This window comes from Ambystoma mexicanum, chromosome 14 (genome assembly GCF_040938575.1).
Source record: "Ambystoma mexicanum isolate Mex_15411 chromosome 14, UKY_AmexF1_1, whole genome shotgun sequence".
Taxonomy (NCBI): domain Eukaryota; kingdom Metazoa; phylum Chordata; class Amphibia; order Caudata; family Ambystomatidae; genus Ambystoma; species Ambystoma mexicanum.
In genome coordinates this window covers 406398521-406418355 of record NC_090940.1, presented here as the reverse complement: position 1 = coordinate 406418355, position 19835 = coordinate 406398521, and the positions used below count along the sequence as shown (strand labels likewise).

The 19835-nt window shown below is 52.0% G+C and overlaps 1 protein-coding gene across 3 annotated transcripts in view; it reads right to left on the bottom strand.

Annotated features, from left to right (window-relative positions):
- BAHD1 (bromo adjacent homology domain containing 1) overlaps positions 1-19835 on the bottom strand; it is an 841837-nt gene that overhangs the window by 646802 nt on the left and 175200 nt on the right. The window contains exon 1 of one of the 3 annotated variants that reach the window (XM_069637541.1): positions 1215-1340. The exons of the other annotated variants lie outside the window; for them this stretch is intronic. The gene's annotated coding sequence lies outside the window, so the exon portion shown is untranslated. Of the gene's footprint in view, positions 1-1214; positions 1341-19835 lie in introns of those variants that run through there. 3 annotated transcript variants of the gene reach the window in all.

Below are 19835 nucleotides of genomic sequence, written 5' to 3'. Positions count from 1 at the left end.
TTACAGTCCTCTGCCACGACCCGGTCGAGTCACGACCCAGTTTATTTATGCATTGTTTGTCAGATACATGGACCCGGATTATTTATTTATGCAGTGTTTGTCGGATACCTGTATCCAACAAACATTGCGCAAATAAATAAATATAGTTATGTGACAAATATTGAATAAATAAATACCCCTATTAACATCACACACAGTGCAGCCACCCAACTGCTTTCAGAGGGGAGCTGCATCACCGTGTTCGAATAGTACCCAAGGGAACTTTTTTTTTAAATAAAATGGAATTCAAATTGTGCATGCATTTTAAAGAATGTTTACTCAGCAACACTGGTCAAAACGATTGCACAGTGAAGTAACTCATCGCCAGTGGCATGCAAGTGGTTTAAAGTGGAATTGATATATAGTTTGGAAAAGAAGCAGCATGAAAGAAATAGTGCCGTTTTAAACTATTTTTATTTTGCACATTTCCTTTTATTGGAGGTCAACTGCCAACTCTGCCCATCTTAACCCTGCCTCCTCGGTCACCGACCCCAACCCGGCCCTTGTGGGATTCCCCCACCATTTGTTTTCTCCATTTTCACCACTGCTCAAAGCTGATTGGGCAGGTTACTCGTGCTCGAGAGCAACCTGTGCTATGACAAGCAGATTGCTTTCAGGAGACTCTTCTGAAAGCAGATCTGCTCATTGAGGTGCAGGATCTGCCACAGTCATGTGCTAGCCCCTGGGTCTGGGGGACGGAACGGCGCTCGGGCAAACCATTGTTTTGGACGAGCGCCGTTCCGTCTTGTTCCGACCCATTCCCTGCGCTGCTGTGTGCTATATAAAGCTCCTTTGAAGTCCGCAGTCTTTATGCGCACCTCGCCTTAGCCTGGGTTTTGTTGCCAAGCCCTTGAAACGCCCTATGTATGCTTTTCGGTGTGCCATCAGTGCAGCGTTATGTGCAGATTTCTAAACAAGTTGAGAACCACAAGAACATCATTTTGCATCAATAGGGAAGACAAGTCAAGCATTCCTCCAGGACAGGGATAGAGTTAGAATGATGGACGTTCGTGATACTCCCAAGGAAAACATTAGATTCGGGCAGAGCAGTGCAGCAGCAACAGTCTGCCTACACCCGGAAGTGAAAGGAAAATGGAGAAACGCGGGTTTTTACAGGAGAAATATCATGAAAGGGACCGTGACAATAAACGGTAGAAGGATGCAACAGTACATACGTGAAGAGACATGGACACGCCACGCTTGCAGCAGAGCAGCTCTGGTTTAAGCGCGTGCAGCTGCGCCCGGTCTCTCCTGCCGGGGTAGGAGCACGTGTCTGCAGAGACTCGAGGGCGAGATTGGCCTCAGCACAGGAGCACATGGGCGGGAGGGGAGTTAGAACGGCTGGCACGCCCCGCCCCCTTCCGTGTGATTGACCTCTCTGGAGTTCCATCCAGTTCAGGCGGCATCCAGGCTTTACAGCCTGTCCCATGGTGATTGCGTGAAGATCTCATGAACATGTCTGCCATTGTGAACTGAGCCAGGGAAGTCAGCGGGGGACCCTGGACTCAGACGACCCACGAAAACGGCATTTCCTTTCCTAGCCTCAGCCGGCAACAGACCCATGTACACCTTAACGTTAGGTTCCCCACGTGCCCTTCCTTACAGGGCTCGACTGCATATAAAGAACGTGGATATCTGCAAAGAAAGGCTCAGTGGGGAATGAATCTCAGGTGCTGCCACTTAAGATTTAATTTTGGAGCCAGGCAAAACTGAGATAAAACGTATTTGTGGAGAAAATGAAGAGGTTTAAACTGAAGTGAACATGTAAAAAACTTCTCTTCTGTGTGTAGTAACTTGGTCTCTAGATGAAGGGACTGTAAAGGGGAACTACCCAAAAGCAGATGTTAAAGAGGTTCTACGGTATCAGCCTATAATAGATGCAGATACTTAAGTCCCAAGAACTGGTCCAGCCAGTGAACTCTCGACAAGACCGCTTACCACACGCACTGGGGAGTACTGATGCAGAGGCCACGGGAGCAAGTGAACGAGGAGACACTGAGGTCACAGAAGAAAACGAAAGAGGAGCTGAGACACCCAAATCCAGTAAACACAATAAAATGTGGAACAAGGAGAGCGCAGTGCTAGTTCGCCACTAGGTCTGCAAAACAAAATTGGAATTTATGATGAAAGCAGGCCCGGCCTTAGGGGGGGTGAGCCGGGCGACCGCTCGGCGCGCCGTGCCCACTAGGGCACCATAAACCTCCTCAACGCCAGCTCGGGGAGTCTTTCAAGGGCTCCCCCGAACTGGCATAGTGGTAGAAGGCGCAGCAGGTGGGCGCATTCAATGTCAATCGGGTGCTGAGCACCTGACTGACACCAAATACGCCCCACTGCCGCGGGCGCCTTCACCGACAAAAGGCACCTTAGCCCCCCGCCACGCCAGCTCTGGGGAGTCTTTCAAGGACTCCCCCGAGCTGGCGTAGAGGCGGCAGGCACCTCATTGTTAGGTAATGCGCCCGCGGCAGCAGAGCGCATTTAGGAACAATAGGGTGCTAATGCACCGTATTCATAGAATTGCCTCCTCGCAGGAGCGAGGTTTAAAAAAAAAAGTGTCACTCTGTGGCCACGCCCCCTGTTGACCTGGGGCGCGCTGGGAAGGGGGGGCGCATATCCGCCCAGGGCGCTGCTGCCCCCAAGGCCGGCTCTGGATGAATGATAAGCAAAGAACCAGGGACAGCTCGATGGGGCGTTGACCCACCACTCATTATGGACGAGCAAGACAGCCAGTGAAGGGGGGCGCTGTCGAACAACTGGCTTATGTGGACTTGAGCCCTGTCCGCTCCGCCGATCCGCCGACATTTCTTAAGTAAAAATCATAGCAGCAAATCAGTGCAGGAGAACCCTGCTTTGATGAATCCTTTGAAGTATGCAAAAGCCAGTCGCCATTCTATGAGGCAGCTGGGGGAGCGGAGGCTGTTGCTGGCATTGGAGATGAGGTGCAGGCCCAGACAATGGACCTGCTGGAAGTTGGGAGGTGCCGGGGCGTCGTGAACAGCAGCGGCGAGCCCACAAGCATGATGACAACCACAGAACACGGCGCAGCGGGTGCATCCGAGCTGTAGAGCGGAGAGCCTGACCTGGGCGCTGGCGATGACAGAGGTGCACTTGGGGGGTGCTGGTGAGCAACCCAGGGCCTGCTGTGTGCATGCAGTGGGAGCACCGGAGTTGCAGAGAGATGACCCGGATCAAGCCGCAAGCGGTGACAGAGGCAAGCATCTATCAGCTGGTAAACAGATAGGGTGCGGGAGGCCCAGGGAGCACAGTGTATGAGAAGGCGGCACGAGCGGGGACCCGGATAAGTGGAGCAGAGGTGGCCACTCCAGAGAGCAGACACAGCCAGGAGACAGGGCAACCTCTGGAAATGTGATGCCCCCAGTCCCCTGGAGACAGCAGCGTATGCAGAAATTTTGCCCACCTCCTCCTGCAGAGTGTGCTCGCCTGGCCTTTTCTGATATTTTTAAAAAATGAAAAGGAATGATGGGAGACCAACCTCAGAGGACTGTGTGAGGCCATTCCATACATACAGTGCATTTGCTTCCCACACAAAATGCATAGGTACATGTACTCCGGGAAGACACCCTGTCATCAGCTGGAATGTGACAGCCCCGGGTACATAGAAGCATCTAAAGGTGGGGGAAGCCACACCTTCCTCCAGCATGGGTAGCCTAATTTCAATATGAAAGGCCCCATGGATCTACTTTCCTTTGTCCTCCGGCTTGTGGCAGTGCATACCAATGAGAGATAATGGAAGCAAGCCCCTGAAGGGGTGTGGCTGCCGGAATAGACAACAGGAAAGACGTGGCTAACACCCCTTTGGTATGCAATGTGTCAACTTGAAGCTAGTTCTCACCCCTCTGTATAAAAGGCAGTGAAACCTATATCTGGGTCCACTATTTACAGTAGGCAAACCCCTGCAGAGCTGACCCCTTTCAGAGGCTAGAGATATGTGGTTTGGGGGGGGGGGCAGGAAGTCTGCTCCCAGCACAAACTTCATGGGAACCCTGCACTTTAATCAAGAGTCACAGAGGGCTCAGTTAACCAGAGAGACACTTTGATCTCCAACAGACAGGGAGATGGGCAGGCCATAGGTATATGTTGTCACCCCCTTGTCTGTCTACCTTACATCTTCAGCCAGTGAAGGAAGGCTAGGAGTTCCAAGAGGGAAGCAAGATCCCTTCCCTAAACATATCCCAGCGAACAGAGGGAGATACCAGACTCAGAGGACCCATCCAGCAGCTCCAGAACCGGTACCCAGCCTGCACACAGCATGCCCTGCTAGGTTCTGCCAGCAAGCTGCCTAGGTGGGACGTGCTAGAGAGTCTCTAGACAAAGGACAATGCCATTGCCTGCAAACACTCTCCTGAGCTTTGGGCCATCCACCTTGAAAGGACACGAGCCCTGTGAAGAAGCTAGGAGGAGTGCCACACAAGCATCATCCAGCGTCCATCTGTCATGATGCCTACCCCCGGAGCACCAGGCCCGGCCCAGCACCCCCGGAAGCAGGCATCATGCCCTCGGGTAAAAGCCCAGCGGCCCCTTATAGGGGCTCTTTGGACTCAGTCCTGGCGCCTTTGGCACCAGGCTCATGTTGGACATCAGTCCTGGCGCCATAGGCGCCAGGCTCATAAAGGGAGGTGTTTTGTGCACTTACCTGATGCAGACCATGCTGCACGCTTCAGGCCTCCCTGAGACCTGAAAGGGACTATTTTTTCATAGGGACTATTTTTTCACTCGGGCGTGGCCAGGGAAGGATACATACCTAGTTGGGGAAGGATACATACCTGGGACTTCTTTGGAGGCTATTTAAGCCACGCCCAGACAGCAGCTCATGCTTCGCGTTGTTCTGCTTCCTGCAGCTTAACGCTCACCGTGTCTGCTCCTGCTCCTGGACTCCAGCCACGCCCGCCTCGAACCTGGAAGACCTGTAAGGAAGGAAGAGAAGAGAAAGGTGAAAACCAAGGACTATTTCAAACTTCTTAACTGCATCCAGAATCTTCTCGCCAGCATCCCTGAAGAAAGACTTCCATTTAAAAGCATTGCGTTGCTCGCTGCAGCGCCACGCTTCACTCACCTGTCCTCGAGACATCTACCGGCTCCATCGCGGCTGTCAGCATCGGACGCCACATCTCTGCACTTAGGGGAGAGAGGAAGAAACAAAAGGTGAGCAGAAGGAACACAGAAGGAAAGCCTGATTAACAGCCATAATACTTACCGGCTTTTCTTCCACATTTCGGGTCGGCGCCGCCCTGTTGGCAGGTACCGTACCCCGGCCCCTATGGGGAAAGGACAAGAGACATTTCTGGGGAATGATAAGGACATTTAGAGGGATCGCCCTCATCACTACTCACGTCGGCAGTCTAACCCCTCGACGCATCGCCTTCATTCTGCACCTGTAATAAAGGACAGATCACAGGTTAGAAACACAACATAAAAGGGGGCCTCACTTGAACTTTGAACTTTCATACTTACGGCGCATCGCTCAGGAAAGTCAAGTGGATTTTGCCAGCGCCATTCTGAAAACCAGTGAAGTAACTGGACGAACACGCGCCCCTGCACCAGAAGCAGGATGGAGAGTTCATCCTTCCAAACCATAAGGTGAGCTTCAACCGGGGTTTGGAGGAAGTTAGAGAGGAACGAAGGGGGAAGGGGGAAAGGGGGGAGCTAGCACACTATTCTGCAGACTGTTAATCCCCTTTCTCATCTGCAGAAGGATATTCCTACGGGCCAGGCAAGCACGATTTGGAGGTCCTGTCCAATCGGTGTTCCGGGTCCTGCGCATCACGCTAGAAGAGGCCACAGGAATCCAGACTAGACCAGCGCCCCCGTGGGAACCAGGTGAGCGTTACACCATCTTTTAAGGACCTTTTGAGACAGTCGAGTCCTCGAACCGCATCCGGCTGCACCGCTGACTGTTGTCACGTCGCAGTCACCAGGGCCATCCAAGATGCCTAGACCAGCATTCCAGATCCGCGAACTAGCACAGAGGCAATGATTCTTGGCCCAGAGCTGCTGCGTCGGACAGCCTGCAGACCTCCGTCCAGCCTCGCTTGCCAAGCTGCCTGCCGCCTGGTACCCGCAGCGGTCTCCCGCCACTAACTCTGTCTCAAGGGCTGCAAACCGCCCTGGAATCGCCTGGACGCTGTCAAGCACCAAGAACTTCTTCAGCACCATGTTCATTGTGGCTCTGGCCCCCTGGTTCTCAGCACCTAGAGACAGTTACGACCCTTTGCCCCTTTGGTGATGGAACCAAATAATCTTGAACAGTAAGACTGATTACTTTACCAACTACCCTCCTGTCAGTATCCAGAGTGCATCCCTGTCCTTCATGAAACTGTCTGTCCTCTGTGGTCTTTTAGAGGGTGGGTAGTATTTTTTGGTAGAATTGTCTATTTGTAGTAATAATAAAGTATATATTTTCATACAACCATGACTGGATAGTACCTTTTATCATTGGTAATACTTGTATTTTCTCTGTGTTGCAACTAACCAACGATCCACGACCTTGTAGAGATAAGCCTGCCGTTTCGTCCACGTTACCAAAATTGGACAAGTAGGTCTTATGATTCACTTGTATTCCAATCTGTTTGGATCCCTTGTGGTGTACTAGAGGTGTGGGGTTCAGTGATGGTTTAGAAACAGATATTCATCCCTGGACCACTGATACCCCGGAAGTTGATTCGTCACACCCACACAGTGAAAGTTGCCCACTGAAGACACTGTTGCGGGAGCTTGCTTGCATGAGAACCATCCTCTGTGAGGAGAGGGTAAGACAGCCCCCGTGGGCCTAATACATCCACAAGAACATTGGCAGTGGCAAATCCCTGGCATTTGGTCCCCTGCTCTGGGCCCTTCGCAGACATGGGCAGATAACATACAGCAAGGAGGGCACTGACCAACAGGAGCTGTGTGGTGACCAATGCCTGGGTTGCACCAGCCTGGAAGGGCTCCACTGTAACTTTACTTGAGGGTGCTGAAACAGGGGCAGCAATCCAGCGTTTTTGAGACCTTGGGCACTGCCCTCCCTGAAATTGGTACGCTAGAGGACTGGCAGGTGCAAGGAAGCTGTCGTAGGTGTGGTGGTCCCCTAGGTGTGAGATTGTTTGGAACTGGAGACTGCTGGAGGAGAGGTGGACACCTGAGGTTTAGTGGGTGCACTCTGTAGAATCTTGGAGGTGCTGCATCGACAAGGAGTGTGGCGTCAAGCACTGCAGCTGTGATCGTGCCCTGAATTATTGGTGGACCGGGTAACCGTGTGAACATACTGGCTAGACTCTAGTGGGTGCAGACGGCTGCATCTGACAAGGACATTGGAAGTCCAGTGAGAATGCCAGCTGTCGCTGAGGATTAACTGGGCACAAAAGATCCCTGCAGGGATAGCAAAAGACAAACCCAAAGGGGAGCCTGCAGAATAAGAAAGAATGCTATATGGTGAGTGCCCCTCCACCTCCTGCCGAGACGCAGGAAGCAGCGGTGACCTGTGTGGGCACTTCAAGAGAAGAACAGAGAGTATCGCTCAGGGACATCATGAGTGCAATAGGGGACTCCAGGTCCTCAGTAGAGGCGTAGATAGATAGATGGATTGGCCTCGGAGGTGTCTTCCTGCGGCAGGATCTTCACAACTTGTCCTCGCAGGTGGTCGAGGCAGAGCAACCTATCTGATAACAAAGACGTGCTCAAGAAAATGGAAAGGCAGTTGGCATCGGTATCGCAGAAACTTAGCATCCTGGAAAACCGAGCTGAGGACAGTGAGAGCAGGTCCCGACACAATAATCTGTGCCAACTTTGGCTGCCGGAGATGGAGGAGGGGCTCAAGGTCTACCACAAGGGCATGCTCCATCTGTTTCATACCCCTAAAGAAGCTTGGGACTGAATGGAGACGCAAATCCTGCCTGGGCCAGTTTCTGGATCACCTAAGGATCGGGCTAATACGAGCCGCGAACGGGAATAGTCACCGGCCTTGTTTGATATGCAGAGGTCCGACTTGGGTGGGCCCGCTGGTGGTGTGCAAGAACATGAGCATACTGGCTGACTGGGGGGCAGTGGTCAGCCTCTCTTCAGTTGAATAGAAGAGGACAGTCTATGGACAGTATTAGTGTTCAGTTTTGCAACGGAAGCTCCTATGTACAGCGCTCCTGGCGGGGGCTCAAAGAGGTTTGGGATGCCTCTCGTAGGTACCCCTGACTATGTTTGTTAGGGTTGTTGTATGTTTTGGTTCTAAGGGTTTCAGGCGACAGGTGCTACTAGTCGGGGGGTATGGGGTGGAGGAGCTGTTTACACACAGGGTTGTTGGGGGAGTGGAGGGACTGAAAGGGTTCTTTCGATGATTGGGACACTAAAAGGGATCACAATTTGGGAGGTTTTTCTGTCACATCTCCAGACAAGGGTGAACGGGGCGAGTCCTCTGTTGTAATACATGCTTGTCTCAAACGTTTGGCTGAGGGAATAGACCTAGGATACTTTCCTTTTTAACCTGGAATTTGAATGAGCTGAGGTCAAGTATTAAGAGGCGGATGGTTCTACAATTTCTTAACCAGAACTCCTACAATGTTGTTCTCTTGACCAAAACACATTTGGCTGGTCGGAGTGCTTTTTCTCCAAACGCACCAACTACCGAACAGCGGTACATGCCAGTTTCTCCACGGGGGGCGAGGGGCCCTCTGATATTAATGCACAATTGGGTACCCTTCCGGCTCCTGGATGTGACACAGGATCCGTGACAGTGATTTGTGTTGGTGATCGGGGAGGTTTGTGGGGTGGGTTGTGTGTATGCCCTTCCACCTTTGGCGCTGGACATACCGAATGAAATCCAGGCAGTGCTTTGGTGTAATCAGGGGGATAGGTGGGCCCTGGGGGGAGATTTCAACTATGTTATGGACTCAGCACAAGATCGTAGGCAGACTAGCGGTATTATGGCTGGCACTCCAGCAAAACTAAACACATTGGCCCTCATTACGACCCTGGCGGAAATCGAAAAACGATGGCGGAAATGCAATACCGCCATCGAATAGCGCTCGGTGCGACTATGACCCGTCACCGCAAAGTACGATGCCATTAGCGACACCGTAGTGAACGCCAACGCTAACTGCACCAAGTACGCGCGCGCGCGCCATGCCAAACCGTAAATACCACCATGGCGCAAGGGTACGCGAATTCCGACCCTAGCGGACATGTACCTAACGCCATCAAGCATGGCGGAAAGTACCATTCCGCCATGGTGAGAAGTACGGCATCGCGAATCAACCGTAAACGGCCCCACTGAGTGCCTGTACACCGCTCCCTGCCCACAAAGTACAACTCCCCGTAGGTGCAATGAAGTCACAATGCAACCAGTGAAATGTACAAGTCACCCATGCATGCCAACGAACAAAAGATTCACAAGAGGGGCCAATGGGAGCTGCAGGGCACAGATGGCACGAATACAGAAGCCATTCCAATGGACATGACCACAGTCCCCCCCCCAGAAACGCACGCAAACACAGGCACCTGTGACCAGCAATATTCCGAAAATCACATCATTCCACCAGTCCACCTGGCTGACCGGCATCTGTTACACAAAACCCAATCCCCCGCCCCTGAGCATGACAACATTCAAACTGTCATATTGGCAGCCCCCATCCCTGACCTCACTGGGCTTCGTAGGCAAACGCGCCCAGCACAGTACCACGCAACTAAACTCCGAAGCTGGAACCCAAAGCAGATCCCCTCACAATACATCGCTCCCCAAATAGGAATATGCCACATCACTCGCAAAGAAGAACGCTACACGGCCCATATCAGAATAGAAATTTAATGCACAACAAAATCACCAAGCCCATACAGCCATTAGGCCATGAACTCCAAAACACATTTCACCATTGTGGGCTGCATCCGCAAGAAATGACCAGCTACTACTTGTGTGACGCCCTGTCCCATCACGGTACACAGAGCCACATTCACGTACGAAAAGGCAACATGGAAGCGCACAGAACCGCAGGGCCGTCCCAATGGGGAGGCACTAGTCCAGCTGAAAGGCCGAAATGTTGCTCCGAGCCACCAGTACTGCGTAAGGGCATGTGGCCCATTGGCGATCGTCCCATAAGATCGTAATGCTGCTCCACTGATTAACACGAAGCAGCAGGTGTCGGGAGTAAAAGCCATCTGCAGGAGTGGCATACAGATGGCAGTGGCAAAAGGGGAGGAGATACCTGTCAACCAAAAGAAAAGAAAAAGAACAGAATGGCCATCAGAACTACATTCGAACAACTCACTTCAATGATCACACTAAATCCACAGCCATATGCATGCTAGCCCACTCCAAAGGATCATCACCACCCCAAAACCACTTGCGACTCATAACCATCTATATCGAGGTGTAAACACCATCACAAACGAGTGTACCTGTGCATGCGTCTGTCAAAACAGAATCCATGCATGTTAACGTGCATGGACACAAGCGTCTGAAGGCGCGTCGAGAAAGGGAGGGCTCAACAAGGCCAGATAGACGATGGTCCCACTATGGCAGCCCTGCATCACATAGCGCAGGGGAGGCGGATAGATTCCAAGGAGCCCTGTACATGGCAAACTCTGTATCAAATCATCTGCCCATGCATCCATTCATCATTCCCTCATCCCGGTATAAAAACGCCTGAATATTTACTCACATAACATTAGAAATATCCATTGAGTCTGTGCGTTATGCAGCCTGCAAAATCCACAGTGCCCCAGCCCGTAATTCCAGTGTTGTGAAGTAACATGTATTTGGGAACGTCCGGCCTCATCGCCCACGTCGCTATTGCGCATCCCAAACTATTCATATCAATCATTGCATCCTCGCCATGGCCCCTGTCTCAAGGACATTGAACAATAGAACGTTATATTTGCAGTCAGACCTGTGGGCATCTCCTCGCCGCTAGCTGAAAACCGAAAGCGCCGCCCTTCGAATTCCTCATTTGCAACATCACGTCGAAAAGGCATCTGTGGCCGTTTGAAATCACAAATTGATCCATCTAGTGCGGCTGTGTGTGAAAATGGCAACTGCCTTCACCCACAAATGGGACGCCCCGCCCGTCGGTGCAACTCGGTACAGTGATGCATGAGGGCCCACCGTTACTCGAGTACTACGTTCCACTGACCCTTCACAAGTCTGTTCGCGACTGCAAAGATTGTATGTGAAACAATGGGACCATAGCCGAATGTACATATCAACAAATGTTACACGGCCATCGGGTACAAATACATGCCATTACTCGAATTGCAGCGTTGTGTGCGGGACGTGCTCGGCCAAAGGGGAGAGCAGCTTGCACAGGTGGAATGAATCACCACAGGTGGAGGCCATACAGCCTGAAAACACATAAATTGCACACCCAGTCTCCTCCCACAACCACACCCACTCCGAAATGCTACCGGCAGGACTCGCGATGTTGGCCCTGGGGGACCTGATAGCACTGCAAGTACTCCAACTCCAAGAAGAAGACGAACACCAACTACAACCGGCCGCACGGAGGGGACGCAGGAGGAGGAGGAGGCCAAGGCAGGGCCAGCAAGGGCCGCCAGCACAGCCACTACCACCACGCAGGCAGCCCGCAATCCCACGCCTCCGAGCACATCCGTTCAACCTCACTGATGAGCAGATCCACACCCTCTACCGTTTGGACCGGGACACCATAGCCGCCATTGTGGACATGACACAGGCTGACCTTGTCAGCATGATAGATAGCCCAACCGCCATCCCACCCCTACTGAAGGTGGTGTCTGTACTACACTTCCTGGCCACAGGCACCTACCAGCACACAGTCGGACAGTTGCATGGCATTTCTCAGCCACTGTTCTCACGGACACTATTGCAAGTGCTCGATGCCCTCCTGCAGCACGCAGACGACTACATCTCCCTACCACGCTCGGAGCAGGAAATTTCAAACACAAAAGTGGGATTCCATGCACTTGCCGGCATACCGGGTTGCATTGGTGCCATCGACTGCACCCATGTGGAATTGGTCGTCCCACATGCCATGGAGGCCCAGTACCGCAACCGAAAACAATTTCATTCCCTGAATGTACAAATGGTGTGTGACTCCATCAGGATCATTACACATTGTTGTGCCCGATTCCCTGGATCAACCCATGATTCTATGGTCTTGAGGAACTCTACAATACCACGCTACATGGAGGGACACGCAGGGAACAGATCCTGGCTACTCGGTGAGTCTCATTACTTGCATGATAATGTGGGGTATGTGATTCGGCAATGACCTGGCAGGAAGGGGGGGGGGTGCGTACGTAGCAATGGCATTCCACATAATCCGTTTATCGTCCACATACAGGTGATGCTGGATATCCACTGAAGAGATGGCTCCTCACACCAGTCCGGAACCCACGGGACCAGCATGAGGAGGACTACAACCATGCCCACTCACGTACCCGTGTAGTCATAGAACAGGCATTCGGCCTACTGAAGGGTCGTTTCCGCTGCCTCAGCAGGTCTGGCGGGGCACTCCTGTACCGCCATGAGAAGGTTGCAAAGATGGTCATGGCATGTGTCATGCTACACAACATGTGCGTACGTAGAAATGTGCCCATGCCCCCTGACGCAGAACTGCAAGCACCTGAAGATGGTCATGATGAGGGTGGGGATGTGGCAGCACCTCAAGGAGTCCCCGAGGCACAGGAGGGCCGTGACATTCGTCAGCATATCATAGATGCATGCTTCTAGCACTCACGCCTGGTGGCTGATACATGGACACGGGACTTGTGGCACTGTGTGTGTCTGGTACATGCACAATATGGACTGTACGCCTATGATGGCCTAGTACACAAAGATCATTGTCCACTCATCTCATTGGTTGATCGTGCACTGTTTATGGCATATGTGATATCATATTGAACACCCTATCGACCCGCCACCCAAGTGAGCCCAACACACCCCCTCCACCCTCCTACCTCCCCCCCGAACACCAGTGTCCAAAGATGCTCATTGTCAGTGGGCTGTCGCTATTGCAAGCCCCCTCTGCGGGTATCAGGGGCACGCCTGCCTGTGGAGCGCAGGTTCCTCCCTGATCTACGTTGGGGGCTGCCCTGGACGGAACTTGCAACGGATGATGTCTCTGCCTGCTCACGTCCATGCATGTCCCTAAGTGTTTGTGAGAGCTCAGTGAGCACACGGCGCACTGCGGCAAGTTCGGCACATACGTCTTTGGACGTCGCATGCAGTTCCCCCCTCAGGCTCTCGGTGCTTCTCTCCATTTGGACTCTCAGGCTCTCGGTGCTACTCTCCATTTGTGCCCTTAGCGTCTCTGTACTTCTCTCCATTTCTGCCCTAAGTGTCTCAGTTGATGTTTCTATGTCTGCCTTAGTGCCCCCACACTCATCGACATGGTCCTTGAGGAGCGTGGCCAGTTGCTGCTGTTGCACGATTAACTGGTCGAGGGACTGTTGCCTCTGCTGGGCCATGGCCATTTGCGGGGGTGTCACAGAGGGGCTGTTGACCTCATGTTGCCTTGCCACAGGGCTTGTGGGGGATGGCCAGTCGTCGTCTTGTGGGTGCCCCTGCGTGGTATCCTCGAGTTGTACGGGATGGGACAGACAGGGGGATTGGGACAGGTCATGGATGGATATGACTTCGACATCCCCGTCTTCTGTGTCGGAGCATGCTGCCATCAATGGGGTGTCACCTATGGTGCTGCTGCCACCAGAGGCAGTGCCTTCTGTGGCATCCGTTGGGGGGACCTGTGGTGGTGGTGTTGTGGGCATGCTGGCTGCTGGGGTGCCTGTTGATGTTCCCTCCTCTGTGCTGCCACCTGATTTGTGCTGCTGCCGTGTCTTGATGCGTGCAGCTGAGGTGGAGGGTCTTTGGCCGTTGGTCTTGGCCCTCTTTGCAGGTGTGCTGGTAGGGGTGTCCTGATGCTCGTCGTTTGGATCGGACCCTGTGGTGGAGTAAAGGAGGGCGAGGGTTATTAATGGGTCTGTGGGTATTGGAATGGCATTGTATCACATGCATTGGGGTGGTACCTGAGGGTGATTTGGGTCGGGGCCTTGGAGGTGCTTTCATTTGTGTGTGGAGTGAGGGTGCAGTTGTTTGGCAGCCTGCAGTTAGGGTGTGCCTGCTGCACGTGTAGTGGGTGTTTTAGGGGTTTTTAATTATTTATGTATTTATTGTGAGTTTTAAAGTGCGCTATCAGGCCGATGTGTGTGGACGTTCTCCTGGACATGTGTTTCTGTTGCACTATGTGGACACATGGTACTTCACATGATTGGACATTGTGGATTTAGCATTGTTTTATTTGGCCCACCTACCTGAATCTTCGGATGTCTGCACTCCTTTCTCCATCCCTCCGACTCCCTCTATGCTCTCCATTCCGATGGTGGAGGCACAGATTTCTTCCCAGGGGGTCAACTTGATGGGTGATTCAGGACCTCCCCCGGTGGCTGTGGCAATGTTGCGGATGGCAGAAAGTATGCTGCGGACGCGTATCCGCAGGTCGTCCCATCGCTTTCTGCATTGCTGTGGGTTGCGGGGTGCGGTCCCCACCGCACTTACACGCTGTGCCACCAGAGCCCATATGGCCTTCTTGTTCGCAAGTGCCGTCCTGGTCATTTGCGTGGAGAAGACGACGGCAGCATTCTCCTGGAGGGTCTCTGTTAGCACGGTGAGTTCCTCACGGGAGAAGTGGACCTGCCGCTTGCGGTCGCACGCTTTCTTCGCTACTTTTCCCATTTTTCTTGGTTTCGCTAGGGTGGATGACGGGTTGGGGTGTGTCTCAGGGTAGTGTTTTTAGTGGTTGTGTGGATTTTGTGGTTTTATAGGTGTACGGCGGGATGTTTCCCGTTCCGGGCCCATGTTTTTACTTCCGTTTCCGTATATTTACGGTCACCGTACTTTCCGGTTGGCGCTCACTGCGGTGTCCGCTGTGATGGGTGGCGGTATTGCACCTAGGGCGCCGTACGGCGGCGGTGTGGGCCGTTTTGGGGTCATTTCCGCCATCGCGGACTTTGCACTTCCGCCATGGCGTGGTGCTCGTGCCCGATGGGTCGGAATGGGCCGCACTTTGCTCCATCGTGCAATGGCGGAAACGCTATTTACGCTGTGGCGGTCCGGTCAGTCACTTTCCGCCAGGGTCGTAATGAGGGCCATTCTCTTTTGCGCTGGGGTTGGTGGATGCCTGGAGAGCGGTGCACCCATTGGATAAAGGTTTCTCCTTGTTGGGTGTGCATGGCTCCTTATCTAGGCTAGATAACGTTTTTATCCAGATGGGGATATGCATAGGCTCAGGTTGGTTACTTTCCTGGCCAGGGGTATCTCGACCACTCTCACTTTGTTATGGAACTTGATGCTGGCAGAGAGAAGAGGAGGCCTGCATGGCGTATGAAAAACTATTATCTTTTTTTTTTTGGAGGGGTAGCCTCCAAGACAAATCAGTATTTTCACATAAATGCAGGGTTGCTACACAGTCCAGAGGTATTATGGGAAGGATATAAGGCGATCCTACGGGGTGAGATGATTTCCCTAGTTGCAGCTCACAGAACTGCTCAAGAGGGTACCCTGAGCAGGCAAGAGAAGCTCCGCAGAGCACAAGATTGACTATGGAAACATAGCCCTGGATAACACCAGACAAGCGCACTGGCTCAAAAGAGGCCAGATCTAGAAGTTAGGGGACCGTGCCGGCAAAATGCTTGCCTGGCTGGAAAAGAGGGAGGAAGGGCACAGGCATGTGAGGGAGGTTGCAGGCCTAGGAGGGGTGCGGATTGTGGAGGATGTGGGGATTGCAGAAGCATTTGCCACATACTATGAGGAGCTCTACCACTCCCTGACCAGACGGGATGCTTTTCCTTCCTGGAAGTTACCCTGCCACGGCTGACCCCCACCCAGAGAGCCAACCTAGAGGCGGCTATCACTGGGGAGGAGTTAGCGACTGCTGTCTCGCACCTAATGTTAGGGAAGGCCCCCAGGCCCAACAGGTTTCCGGTTGAGGTCTGGAAAAGACTGGCTGAAACGACATCTCCACACATGCAAAACTTATTTAACCACTCGAAGACCACTGGCATGCTTCGCCCGGAACTCAAGAATGTGCATTGTTGTCATCCCTAAAGCAGGCAGGCCCTCAGAGTCCTGTGCCTCCTATAGGCCTATCTCCCTGATTAACTGAAACGTTATGATACTGGTGCAGGTGCTGGCAGAACGCCTCACTAGACTGGTCGCCTTCCTAGTCCACCCGGACCAGTGTGGATTTATGCCCGACAAGTCCACTCAGATGAATATTCATAGGTTATTCATGGCCATATCTCAGGCACATGTGCTGGAAGATCCACTAGTGCTTCTCTCGGTGGACCAGGAAAAGGCCTTTGATTCAGTGGAATGGAGGTTCTTATGGGAGGGGCTGTCTCGCATGGGGTTCGGGGAGAGTTTCCTGGTCGGTGTGTGCCTACTATATGTGTCTCCAAGTGCAGAGGTCTGGGTTAATGGGGTGACCTCGGTTACCAGACATTTGGTCGAAAAAAATTGGTCGACCAGACAAATGGTCGAACCAATTTGGTCGAAAACCAAATGGTCGAATTTTTTTTTTTTTTATTTTCACCTTTTTTTTTTGGGGGGGGTCCCCCCCCAACCCCCTTTTTTTTCTAAAAACCCATTTTTGTAAAAAACGAAAACCCAAAAAATAAATATATAATTAAAAAAAAATTTGACCATTTGGTTTTCGACCAAATTGCGTCGACCAAATGTCATTCGACCAGTTGCAGGTCGACCAAATGTCTGGATACCGGTGACCTCCCAGGCCTTCCCCTTGGAGAGGGGGACGAGGCAGGGCTGCCATCTCTCCCCCCTCTTATTTGTGCTGGCTATTGAGCTGCTGCCCATCCGTCAAAAGGACGGATCAGACTTAGTCAGGCTTCTGTTACAGACATGGGGGTGAGGACAAAGTCTCGCTGTATGCGGTCAATCTTTTGGTCCATCTGAGTAAGCCGCAAGAAGCCTGCGCCCGGTCACACATATCCTGCAGGAATTACAAGGGGCTAGTGGGTTGCCCACGTCAGGGGACAGATGGTGACCTTCCCCAGGGCTGTCTATATCAGGCCTCGGTCGAGGAATTGAAGTTTTTGAGGGTGTGGATGGGCCCTGTCCTTAATGACTATGTGCGTTACAATCTGCATGCTATTACTAATGGGTTCCTGCGGGATGTCACTCTCTGGCGGTCCCTTCCAATGGCACTACTCGGGAAGGTGGCCCTATTAAAGATGTTATGCCTAGCGAGGTACTTGTGTGTCCTCCAGAATGCCCCCCTACAGATCCCCAAGGTTGAATTTGACAAGGCAGATGCCACACTCAGGACTCTTCTTTGGGGTTGCGGTGGGGTCAGCCCCGTATTGCACTGGCTACACCGCAGTGCTCGGTGTGGGAAGGGGGTATCGGGCTCCCTAACTTGCGCAACTATTACTGGGCAGGCCAATTGGCAGTTGTAAATCATTGGCTGCATGCGGATGTGTCATTGCAGCAATTCGGGGTAGAACGGGGATGGATGGCGGGTCTCCCTCCCCCTCAGATACTTTAGAGTTGTCGGAGAAGCGGCCGCTCACGCCCATGATGAGCATACTATACAGGTGTGGAGGGACTCCCATTGCCATGTGGATTGGGGAGGCATGGCTACTCTTGCTCAACCCCTATGGGATAAGGCCCACATCCCAGAACTCGGCAAGATCGGTAGACTTGGGGTCTGGGAGAGATGTAATGTATGGCGTGTGGCAGATGTGGTGAAGGAGGGGGAGCTGGTCCCATTTCTTGAGTTGTGTGACAGGTTTGGCTCGCCGGAGACGGAAAGATACCATTATTTGCAGCTGTCACATGCCCTGTCGACCCAGATTCAGTCACTCCAGGATATGCTGACCTGCTCCCCGCTAGAGGCAAATCTTCTTCCAGAGCGCATAAGCACGAAGGTTATCTCCACCCTTTGCCAGGTCCTTACCGCCTTCGCCACAAAGGAATTGGTTAGCCTTAAGACACATTGTGATTTTCCCAATGAAAATCTGTTTGTGAATCAGGTCCGGGGTGTATCCTAGAGGATTTACACTACTTTTAGGTGAGGCCGCAGGGTCATCTCCCAACCCCCTGCAATGTTTGATGCAAATGCCTCCCATAAGCTCAGGAGACATTGCAGACCAGGCCCTGCCAGGCACTTATAAATAGTTAACACTCTTTTTGTTTTGGAGGAGCTTTTAAAATGGAGGCCATTTAGAGTTGATGGTTAATTCAAGTAGCCATTGTACAGGACAAGACTACAAAAGGGCATTTTGATCCTGAACGCACGAATGAAGCAACAAATAGCTGCCCACATAGCGCCTTCTTCATTAAAATGTGACCCAAAAGAAGTTTTAAACTATTTCCTTTATTTTCATGTGCTCCGATTTGACACACCAAAACGGCTGAATTCTTTTACTGAATATCACATTTTCCTTGCCTCATATACAACACGCTTCTGTCAAGCAAAAGAAAAAGCTACAAAGTTCCCTTTTCACACATTATATTTTGTTTTTAGTCTTTAAGTCTTGAAAGTACATTTACAAAACCTATGGGTCATATTTTGTAAGCCTTCACAGAACTGCATTCTGGTATTTGTTGTCTTCCATTAAAGAGGGGAGGAAATAATAGTCCACTTTTTGCTCAACACATTTCTATACGGACTTCTATATTTGCCTGAGTACTTCATTATGACTTGTGTACTTTTCAAGTCTTCTTAAGAAAACAGAGGGCCTCATTACGACTGAGGCGGAACGGGTTAACGGGCTCCGCTAAAAGAGGCGGGCCTGTTAAACCCGTTCCGCCTCATTATAAGCTCCCCTCGCGGGACCCGGTAAGTAACGCCTGGTCAAACCAGGTGTCCTTACTGCGTCCCTCGAGGGGAAGAGGGAGCAAACAACGGGGCGCTCGTAATCGGCCCGTTGTTTGCTCCCTCTTCCATTCCCATTGAGCCCTATGGGGGCTCAATGGGAATGGTGAAGGTCCGGGCCCGGGTTCCTGGAGGGAGGAATTACCGGGCCCTCCGAACTCGGAATGGCCCGGTAATTCCCCATTCAGGGAACCCAGACCCGATTTTTGCGGCAGCTATGCCGCCAATAGCGGCATGGCTACCGCCAAAGTCGTAAAGAGGCCCAGAGTATTGTTAAAAGCCAAACATGGGAGTGGGTAGAAGAAAGGAGGAGAGGAATGAAGAGTCATGATGATTGCAATTCACCATAAAACACCATTAAAATAAAAGCAGTCATGAAACTTACCAAAACAACACTTTACTTCAGTTAGCAAAGGACAGTCACATTTGTTTGCACTGCATTCCAAAGTCAGGTGAAGTTTTCAAACCCAAGTTGCAATTGTTGTAAGAAAAATGACTACCAACTATAACTGGGAAAATGTGTGCAAATACTCGAGTTGCAAAGTGGCCTCAATTCCCGACTTCGTCACCTAACCAAAGTGTGTGCTCACGGGTAAATCATTTTATCTCAGTGTGTCTTATTTGCAGTGATGGCTCGTCCATGATGGGAAATGGTAGGCCGACCTATCTATCGCCTGGCCTTCCCGTTATAATTTGCTGTTGCTTAGCATGCATGCAGAGTCAGCCATTCAAGGCATTCAAGACAGGCCGATTGCTCAGCCTTGCAAGGCGCATTTCGGCAAGCAGGCTGGGGAAGTGCCCGGTCACACAGGGGTAGGGTCTCCCCTGCATCTCCCGCACAGTTCCTGGGCCGTAGGCGTAGGCATAGGTTCAAGGCCCTACGGCTCCACCGTGCACGTGCAGGAATGAGGACACTAGCCCTGCTTCCTGTCTCCTCTCTGCATG